The sequence below is a fragment of the Pteropus alecto genome, unplaced genomic scaffold (assembly GCF_000325575.1).
Source record: "Pteropus alecto unplaced genomic scaffold, ASM32557v1 scaffold20, whole genome shotgun sequence".
NCBI classification, from domain to species: Eukaryota; Metazoa; Chordata; class Mammalia; order Chiroptera; family Pteropodidae; genus Pteropus; species Pteropus alecto.
In genome coordinates, this window is record NW_006436298.1 from 31,524,200 (window position 1) to 31,535,962 (window position 11,763).

Below are 11,763 nucleotides of genomic sequence, written 5' to 3' on the forward strand. Positions count from 1 at the left end.
GGGTTCCAGTCCTGAGGTGCCCTATCCCCACACAGGGACTCCTCAGCCCAGGGTTCCAGTCCTGAGAAGAGGAGCTCCCATAAAATCTGACTGTAAAAAGCGGTGGGGATTCTGGCCATCTGGGTGAGATGGAGGGAATCTGAAAACCCAGACATCCTCCTTAAAGGGCCTGCACACACTCACTTGCCCACAGACACTCACCCTGGGTTCTAGCAGAAAGTCGGCAGCTCTGTAGGAATGAGAGACATGCAGAGAAAGACTAAGTCATGTGGCACTGGGATGAGGGCTAGAGGGACAGCCGTCTTTGTTCCTTTGTTGGGACTCCTTCCACTGTATTCTATAGGTAGATACCACATTGCCTGTGTTGAACCCTCCCCATGCAAGGCCTATTCGGAAGCAGCATTGGCTGGGTGAGATCAGCTTGCTCCACCCTGTGTCTCCCTGGGACCCCACCCTACCTAACCCACAAATTGCTGTGGTAGTTCCATTGCCAGGCAACTGGCCTAGCCCTGTGCCTTCCCTGGGCCTTGCATTAGAGAGCAAACAACAGCCCTGAGCAACCCAGTCCATGAATTCCAAGAGATACTTTTGGTGTCAGGCCACAAGCTCTGCCCTAAACTAGTATTTTGTGAAAACATCTTGAGTGTCTGTGTAAAAAGAAGGAAGAAAAACTACATAAAAATGAACAATAAAATGGCAATAACTACATATCCATCAACAATTACTTTTAATGTACATGGATTAAATGCTCCTATCTAAAGAGACAGGGTAGCTGAATGGATAAGAAAATAAGACTCACACATATGCTGTCTACAAGATACCCACTTCAGACTGAAAGACATACCCAAATTGAAAGTAAAGGGATGGAAAAAGATATTTCATGCAAATGGAAAAAAAAAAAAAAGCTGGGGTAGCAATATTTAAATCAGACAAAATAGATTTTAAAATAAAGGCTATCATAAGAGACAAATCAGGGCATTATATAATGATAAAGGGATCAATACAATAAGGGTACATAACACATATACACACCCAACGTAGGAGCATCTACATATATAAAGCAATTATTGACCACCAAAAAGGGAGAGATCAACAGTAATATACTCATAGTAGGAGACTTTAACACTCCATTGATATCAATGGATAGATTTGATATTTTCAGAGCATTTCACCCCAAAGCAGCAGAATATATATTCTTCTCAAGTGCACATGGAACATTTTCCATGATAGACCACATGTTAGACAGAAAACAAGTCTCAACAAATTTAAAAATATTGAAGTTATATCAGGCGTCTACTCCGACTATATGGTATGAAACTAAAAATCAACTACAAGAAAAAAATGGAAAATATACAAACACATGAAGGCTAAATAACACGCTACTAAACAAATAATGGGTTAATAATGAGCTCAAGGAAGAAATGAAAAGATACCTTGAGACAAATGAAAATGAAAACACAATGACCTAAAATCTATGTGAAACAGCAAAAGGAGTCCAGAGAGAGAAATTCACAATAATATATGCCTATTTTAAGAAATAAGAAAAATCTCAAATAAAAAAATCTAAACTTACATGTAAAAGAACTAGAAAAGGAACAGCAAACAAAACTCAAATTGAGTAGAAGGAAGGAAATAAGAAAGATAAGAGAGGAAATAAATGAAATAGAGTCTAGAAAAACAAAATACAAAAGATCAGTGAAATGAAGAGCTGGTTCTTTGAAAGGATAAATTTTTAAACCTTTAACCAGACTCATCAAGAATAAAAGAGAGAGGATTCATATAAATAAAATCAGAAATGAAAGAGGAGAAGTAACTATGGACTGCACAGAAATATAAAAGATTAAAAGAAAATACTACAAACAATTATATGCCAGCAAATTGGACAACTTAAAAGAAATGGACACATTCCTAGAAACATACAATCTCCCAAGACTGAGTCAAAAATAAACAGGATATATGAACTGATCAGATAACCATCAATGAAATTCAATTAGTAATCAAAACTTCCAAAAACAAAAGTCTTGGAATGGATAGCTTCACGGGATGAAGAGTAAAGCATAGGGAATATGCTCAATATTATTGTAATGGCTATGTATACTGCCAGTTGGGTGCTAGAGTAATTGAGGGGATCACTTCATTAACTATATAAATGTCTAACCATTGTACTGTATACATGAAACTAATATATAAAAAAAGAACAATTCAGTAGAAAATCAAGTGAATAATTTCTTCTTTCCCATCAGAAATAATTGGTGACAAATCATTTATTAAGGAACTATTTTAAAATAATTTTTTGAGTATCTGAAAGCACCCAGAAGATATTGAATCACTGGCTCTTCTTTTTTGTATATTCTCTCTCATTTTAAAAACAAAACATTTTTAACTGTTTATACTCTTGAAGCAAAAACAGACACTTAACAGACCTAGGATTGCTACATTTTTTTACTTTGTTTTTAAATGGAATGAGATAAAGTATTTTATTGTGTTCTTGCCTACTATAAAACTTGTTTTCCCCCCTAAAGTGTCTTCTTAGAGTCCTTACAGGCTACCTAAAGTTACATTAAAGTCCGGGGGCAAAGATAAATGAGGTTTCTGCTCAAGGTATTACAAGACCAATTAACAACATATAAAATATAAATATGATCATAAATACATTAAAATAGAGCCTTTAGGAGGAGTAGGTCAATGGCAAATTTTGAAAATGAATATTTACAAGGTTAAATACCCCAGAGGGCTATGAAATAATAATTTAGAAAAAGTACTGTATGTTATATTTTTAAATGATATTTTACAAGAGAATTGACTTTACAAAATAATGCTCTTCAAATATTAAATGTTCTAAATTAGGCATATCATCTTTAATTTTCTCACATGCCTCTCCAATAAAACCCACATAACTCCCAATATTCTTCAGTCAGTATCAGAAATTTACCTTGCTGAGAAAATATGTAATGCACTATACTCCTTCTCTCTCAAAAATACTTATTTTTTTTCACATATACCTTTATTTTTTTCTAAGAAAAAAAGTGTATAATTTCTCCCAGGTTGTACTTCTTTATATATACTGTTGAATTTATGTTGTCCCATTATTCAGAAGAATTTGTTTTTTTTCATTAACTCTCCTTTTCGCACTTGTTTTAAATTTTCATTTCGTTTCATTATTAACTTACAGGAATATTCCATACTTAATCTTCCCAATTTCCCATGTGGTTATCACATCTGGGCTATCACAATACTTAAGCTATCACTTCTGCATTGAAATTTTATGATAAAATCATAAGTGAGAAAAGTACACACTTCTTTAGAAAAATACCCATTGTCAGCTCTGCAATAATGGAAGCACTTTTCCTACATTTCAAATTCAACCAATCCCTTTTTGAAACACTCCATTGAAAGTGTATCAATTGCTAAACTCAAAGCCTCCTAATACCTTATATAAGAAAAGATCTATGTTTTGCTCAGTAAAATTGTACCACACAATACGACTTTTACAAATAACTTGTTCAAGCAAGCAATACAACTAGCTTTTATTTTCAGAATAATGCAAGTTTTCACTTTTCTTAAATAAAGACCTAGGAGTACAATGGCTGGGGCACATGACGAGTATGTTGTTAAATTTATAAGAAATGTGAACTGGATACAGTCATTCTCTATCATCACTGCCATTGTTCCACACATGTTTCGACTGGAATGTTTCCATAGCCTCCCAACTGCTCTGTTTCTATCTTTGTCCTCCTATTGGCCACCCAAACCAGTGATGATTTTAATATGTGGATCAGATTATGTCATTCCCCTATTCAAGATACTTCAATAAGTTTCTACCACTCTTATAATAAAATCTAAAGTTTCCATCCTAGGCCTTTGGTTATCTCTAAAAATTTATATGCAATATTCTCTAGCTACACTAACTGCTTGCTCTTCCTCAAACCCGTCAAGTGTGTCACAAACTCAGGAAGTTTAACTTACTCTTCCCTCTGCCTAAATATACTTCCTCAAGTATTCTTAGAGCTTATCTTTTTCACTCCCTCAAATTGCTTTTTAGATGTTATCTTTTCAGATAGTTTGGTCCAAACAACCCAATTTTAAGATTATCCACTTTGGGTTTTAGCTATGTTTGTTCTTTTATTTATAGCATTTACAGTTTGCTAGTATATTACAAATGGGTTTATTTGCTTATTATCTGCCACTGGTAGTAGGATATAAATTCTAGGGGGTGAGTGATTTTTTTTCTTTATTCTTTTTTACAGTGGTTTTCTAGTACCTAAAATAATACTTGGCAAATAGGAATTAAGATATTTGTTGTTACAAATAACAAATGAAACATCCTATCTTTGGCCCACTTGCCTCTGAACCACCAAACTTCACTGAAGGAGATAAGAAATATAAGTGTACAACCTAATCCAGTGACCTCAAAATAGCATTCTATTTTTTCCTATCATGTTCTCATTTTCTAGCTTATATTCAATAAATAATAATTATAACATAGCTTTGCAACTGGCTTAAATCCTTAGTCTTCGTATTCTTCAGTTGAAATTATCTAATAAATCCATACTCATGATGACCTCAATATACTGATTTTCCATACTCACCTCTGATTGGGGGAACATTGCTTCTGAAAATCATATATTCAGATGAATGTCTCGAAAATTCAAGACCATTAAGGTAAAACTGGCACTAAAAACTTCCCTGCAAATCTATCAGATTTGTCTTTTATGTCATAATTTTTGTTTGGAAACAGCTATTCTCATAAAAGTTAGAATATTGTCTACTAATTTTTTGATAAACTAGAAGTCATCAGACTAGAGGGCTTTCACCTTCCCTCCACTATTTATTGAAATCTATCTGTTCAGTATGCACATTCTCCTTTTATCTCTCCTATTTCAGAAAAAGACATGTCCATACTTCTCTCAGAGCCAAAATCTCTAATTGTCCACTGGATCCCATCCTCCTTATCTTATCCTTTGGATGTTCTCTTTCTCCACCTCTAATGGATTATTCCTATAAATACAAAAACATGTTTAATATTTTATGTTTTAAAATCAAAACCCCAAAATCCCAAACCTTTTATATTTGCCTCTAATAGCATCCAACTTTAGGTTCATATCTCTGTTCCTCTTCATAACCACAATTCTTGAAATATTAGTCTGCATGTACTGTGTCTTCTTCTTGATTCCCAAATTATTCTTTGAAACCCTCAAATCTAGGTTTACCTTGATTTACCTGGCTAAGGTCACTTATGATTTCATATTGCACAACCCAATAATCATTTTTAAACTTTATCTCATTATATAACTCAGTTGATTTCATTGATATCTCTTTATTTCATTAAATATTTTCCATTCTTTGCAACTATAATAGTATCGAGTACTAATTTCCCCCCGGATATTTGATCATCTTATCTCCAAGGCCATCTCATACTTAACATGCCCAAAATGGAAGTATATACTTCCTTGGAAAACACTGACACACACACAAACATGTGCATGTACATGTACAAGACACCTTCAAACAGACATGTGAACTAACACACAAACACACAAGCACACCTCACATATACATTCTTATTTACACATGTACATCACCCAAATAAGCATACACTTAAAAAGACATGCATATCTCTGCATATACACACACACTCACATGCACAGATACTACTAAAAAATACTCATAAATGTATGTGTATACCCACACACATGCACTCACTTATACACTTGTATTTTCTCACCTAAACAATCATACGAGCATTCCTCCGCCACACATATAAATATATATACGCACCTATAAATATATATATACACACACACAGATACCTGCACACTCAAGAGATGCACATATACACTTATCGACATACACGCTCACTCACATATACACACATGCAAATCTCACACACAGACACTTACATACTCTCAACAATAAATATTACACTCACAATTCGTTTACATTTGGAGTGTGTGTATGTGTGCAAAAAATGAAATTGTGAGGACACAACAGATTCAGAACTTACTATCAGATTCTGGCTTGCTTTCTGAAAGTAAGTTTTAAGTCTATTGTTTCCTCACAATTCCATTCTAATTTCATCAACTCAAATTGTCAATTCTTTCTCTAAATAAATCTAGAATTTGCCTATATATTTCCATTTTTTTTGCTACCGACCTAGACAGACCATCACTTTTATCTGCCTTCTAACATTTTTCAAGCTTCCTATTTTGCCTTCTCTAATCTATTTTGTATAACAAACTTCTATTTCAGAAGGCAATTCAGATTAAACAACTTTAACATTTAAGTTCATTCACTGACTGTCCATCAACTTCAACTTTCATTATTAAAATTAGCCTATATTGAATATATAATGCTGGCAAGAACATGATGAAATGGGTATCATCGATTTTAGGTAGCACTTTAAATGATTTAAAATATATTGGATAAAACTTTTATAATACATTTGAGATAAAAAAATAGCAGTATACCATTTCACTTATAATTTCATTTCATAGACAATATAACCAGATTTTATCAATGCTATGTATGAAAGCATCATGAACAAAAATAAATACTATAGTAGTACTTATGTAATAGGGAATATTCAAAACAACATAAAAATAATGCTATAGAAATAAACCATGGAGTATCCATTCAATAGACTATTACACATTAATTAAAATATTATTTGAGAATAATTTTTACTTACATAAACAATGTTCATGATAGATTGATAATATATAAAATATTAGACAGTTAAAGATAAATGGGTGAAAATTTATATCTGCCAAATAATCATAACTCAAACAAAGCAAAAGACAAAAGAAATATACAAAAACATTAACAGCAGTAATGTTTCAGAAATTTAATTATTTTACCATCCTTCTTCTCTTTTCTAACCATCTATATTTGTTATTATGAGAATATATAAAGGAAAACCCAATTAAAAGAATTACTATCTTCCTCTTTTTTCTACCCTATGGCATATGGAATTAAAGTAGCTCTGGCAATCTTTAGGTCGTTAAACTTTTTGTAGTCCTTTTTATAAACTTTAGATTATTGATTTACTTTTTAGTCAAGAAAATTAATTTTAGATTTATTTAAAAGTACCTTTTAAATATTGAAAGTATTACTTTTTTTTTATTTATTTGAAAGTTCTTTAATCAACAGCTGACTAGAATCAAAGTTCAAAGTAGATGGAATTTAAATGGCAGTATAATTAGGATGGATGTCTATTTCATAAACTAACTTCAAAGTATTACTGGTAGTAATAAATTAAAATAATAAGCATATATTCCAGCCAAATCCAAATGTACAATAAAACTTTTCATTTATTTTATTATTCTTCCGTTGTTTCATCACAAAATACATTATGAGGACCTAACATTGTCACAGGCTGGGTTCCTTGGAAGAAGACTCTGGGGTTCTGAGATTTAGGTGCAGGAGATTTTTAGAGAAGTGCTCAAAAATACCACCAGTTGGGTGTGAGAGAAGCCAAACTGGGCAGATGAAGACTTTAAACTACAAACAGATGAAGACTTTAAACTACATACGCAACAGTGTCCTAGGCTACCCTACAAGTGGCTCTTCAGAATTATCCCCAGTTGAGAAAAGGGCACTGGCTCTTCACAGCCCCATATTGATGAATCACTGGATATGGATTACTCCTGAAAATGGTCACGTGACCTCCATTTAGCTATAGGTAGCTTTTTTCAGTCAAGACAATTAACATTGAGGTAATCAGATGTCAGCAACCAACACTCCTGGAAAGTAGGGAAAAAAGTGCTTTCATCTTGAAAAGTGTGGTTGGGGTGATATATAGCTGTACAGTATAGGACTTCTATATTGAGTCATGTTTGTTAACTTTATTACTTTCCCAAAATTGCTATGCTAAATATAGTGACTATTTTCTCAGATCCCTTAAGCTTATATTTCTACTTCATACATATCGCTCCTATAATAAAGAAAAATTAAAAGTGTGTAATATTCTCCTTCACTCTATTAGTATAGTGATGATTGAGTATTTTAGGACAGTAGTTTTCTAACTTTAGAGAATACAGGAACAACTTATAGAGTATTTGAAAATTAAATATTCTTCTATCATACTCTTAGATATTCTGATTTAGGTTCACAGGTAGTAGGGCGATACAAAATTTTAATTAACATCGTTCTTGTTTTTTGTACTCTTCTTATACTCACAAAGCATAGGTAATGTTTACAGAAAAAAACAAATGTAGTGTATTGGATATTGTATGGAAGTATAGTTGAAAAGTTCTAGAACTGCAGTAGCAAGAAGCATACCCAAGGACCATGTTTTGGTTTCTAAATATTCTCCAAAAAACTGAACCAAGATTCCTTGAAAAAAATGCAGGGGCACTTGTATTTACAAGATGAAACTAAAGCATCTTGTACTGACAGAAATTAAGGAAATGGTAATTAACAATGATAACAACAACAACAACAATAATAATAACAACAATAACAAAAACAATGATGATGATGTCATGTCCAAAGAAAATGGAGGTCAATCTGAAAGATTTATTAATGTTCAAAATTAGAACAATTTAAGCAACAAAATGAATAGTGTTAATTTCCGGTTTTGGCCCCAACGTATAAAGAGCTTAGAAGCTGTCATTATTATTCTTATGAAGACAAAAAATTGAACAGACTGAAAATAAATGAGTTTTCCTGAAACTAGAGAACTAAGATTGCAGGACATATGGTCACTCCCCTAAACCTGGAGAGTTAGTTTTATACAGAGTCACAGCTGAGATCAGTTTATATGGCAAAGAAAGTCCAAGAGCTTTGAATTCGTGGTAACACTTAGATGGTAACTTTTATGAAATGCTGGAGGCTGAGTATGAATGCAATGGAGAGTGAGAAAATGGATTTCAAAGTCTGGGAAATGGGTCTCACATTTGCAATGATTTTAATTCTAGGAACCCAACCAAGTTCTCACAGTGACATTCCAAGAATGATCCTCTCATGATCCTGGCAAAGGGAAGGGAGTTGTAATTGTGAAATATACCTACAGTGTTCTCTATACTTCTAGGGGAGACTTTACTAGAATCTTAGCCCAATCAGAGCAGGGCATTCCTTTCATGCCAGCATGCCTTAGCTTCCTACCTCACTTAAGGAAGAGAGAAAAAAATTTTGCCACTGGACTAACACTTGTGATGGACTCAACCTGGAAAGAGGCCCACTAAAGGACTTGAGATTTAAACATAAGATTATAAAATGCTTCCTCTATCGAACAACTGAAAACCACATCAAAAAAGCTTCAATATAATAAAGTGGATGTTGATACTCTTTGAGGAAGACTTACATCAAGAGAAAAAAAAGAAACAAGATAGCCTAAAAGAGAGATATAGACAATTCCAACAATAATAGTAGATTTTTCTATTTCTCCTTTCAATTTGACCCATTTTTTGAATCTTATTATGTAATATCTCTTTATTTCTGATAAATTCCCTTGTTCTGAAACCTTTTTTTTTTGTTGAAGCACTATAGACAGGACTCAACTCTATGCTATCTAGAAGAAACCCACTTTAATTATAAGAATCAGATAAGTTAAAAGAAGTAGAATATGTATATCATAACACCAGAGAGAGAAATCAAAAGCTAGAAATGATTACGCTTAGTAAGGCATGTCAAAAACTGAGATAGGCCGAAACCTAGGCCTCTTACACTAAATAGTTAGTCAAGTTGTGAATGCAAAACAAAAATCTTCAAGGAAATTAAAAGTGCTACTCCAATAAACACACAATGATAAGAAAGCGAAACCACCTCATTGTCAATATAGAGAAAGTTTTAGTGGTCTGGATAGAACATCTAACCAGCCACAACATTCCCTTAAGCCAAAGCCTATTTTAGAGCAAGGCTCTAATTCTCTTTAATTATGTGAAGGCTGAGAGAGGTGAGGAAGGTCTGAAGCTAACAGAGCTTAGTTCATGAGGTTTAAGGAGAGAAACCGTCTGTATAGCATAAAAGTGCAAAGTAAAGCAGCAAGTGCTAATGTAGAAGCTGCAAGTTATCCAGAAGACTTAGCTAAGATAATTAATGAAGGTGGCTGCACTAAAATCAGATTTTCAATATAGATAAAACAACCTTATATTGGAAGAAGATGCCATCTGGGACTTTCATAGCTAGAGAGCAGAGGTCAAAACCTGGCTTCAAATCTTCAAAGGACAGGCAGACTCTCTTATTAGGTGTTAATGCAGCTGGGGACCATGAATTCAAGCCAATGTTCATTTATCATTCCAAAAATCCTAGGGCCCTTGAGAATTATGCTAAACCTTCTCTGCCTGTGTTCCGTAAGTAGAACAACCAAGCCTGGATGACAGTTCATCTGTTTATAACATGGTTTGCTGAGTATTTTAAGACTATTGTTGAGACTTACTGTTCAGGAAAAAAAAAAAAAAAGATTCCTTTCAGAATATTGCTGCTCACTGATAGTGCATCTGGTCTCTTATGGAGATATGTAAAGAGATTAATGTTGTGTCAATACCTGCTTACACAATATCTATTTTGCAGCCCATTTATCAAGGATAATTTTGACTTTTAAGTCGTATTATTTAAGATGTACATTTTGTAAGGCTAGAGATCCCATAGATAGGAAACTGAAAAATGTCTGGAATGGATTCACATTCTAAATGCCATTGAGAACGTTTGTGATTCATGAGAAGAGGTCAAAATATCAACATTAACAGGGGATTGGAAGACGTTTATTCCAACCCTCATAAATGACTTTGAAGGGTTCAAGACTTCAGTGGAAGAAGTAACTGCATTTGTGATGGAAATAGCAAAAGAACTAGAATTAGAAGTGGAGCCTGAAGATGTGACTAAATTGCTGTAATCTCATGACAAGCTTTAATGAATAAGGCGTTGCTTCTAATGGATGAACAAAGAAAGTGATTTCTTGAAATGGAATATACTCCTGATGAAGACGCTGTGAAAATTGTTAAAATGATAACAACGAGTTTACAATATTATATAAATTTAGTTGATAAATCAGCAACAGGTTTTTGAGAGGATCAACTCCAATTTTAAATGAAGTTCTATTATGGATGAAATGCTTTCAAACAGCATTGTGTGCTACAGAGTAATCATTTATGAAAGAAAGAGCCGATCGATGTGACAAACTCCATTGTTATCTTATTTTAACATTTTAAGAAATTGCCATAGCCACCCCAACCATCAGCGTCCACCACTCTGATCAGTCAGCAGCCATCAATATTGAGGCAAGACTTTTCACCAGCAAAAAGATTATGACTCACTGAAGCCTTCAATGAAAGCATTTTTAGCAATAAAGGTATGAATATTGTCCTTCTAGACATACCTATCACATACAACTGTATAGTGTAAACATAACTTTTACAAGCAATAGAAAACCAAAAAATTAGTGTGACTTGCTTTATTGTGACATTAGCTTTATTGTAGTCTGAAACTTAGCGTAGAATATCTCCAAAGTATGCCTTCATCAGTTTTAGTCACAATTTGCCAAAAAAAAAAAAAAAAAAAGAAAGAAGTCAAAATGTCCTCTAATAGGTGAATGGATAAACAAACCATAGTACATCCAAATAATGGAATAATTTTTTGCTATAAAACAACTGCTCTATCAAGTCATTAAAAGACATGAGTGGAAAAACAAAACTATGTAGATGGCAAAAATATCAGTGATAGCAAGGGGGGTGGAGGTGGGGAGAGGGTTGAATGGATGAAACACAGGGGATATTTAGAAAAATTAAACAATTCTGTATGATACTATAATGGTAGATACATGAT

The 11,763-nt window shown here is 33.4% G+C and overlaps 1 pseudogene; it reads left to right on the forward strand.

Moving 5' to 3' along the window:
• Window positions 1–3,596: 3,596 nt before the first annotated feature.
• On the forward strand, window positions 3,597–11,343 carry LOC102895407 (annotated as a pseudogene).
• Window positions 11,344–11,763: the final 420 nt, after the last annotated feature.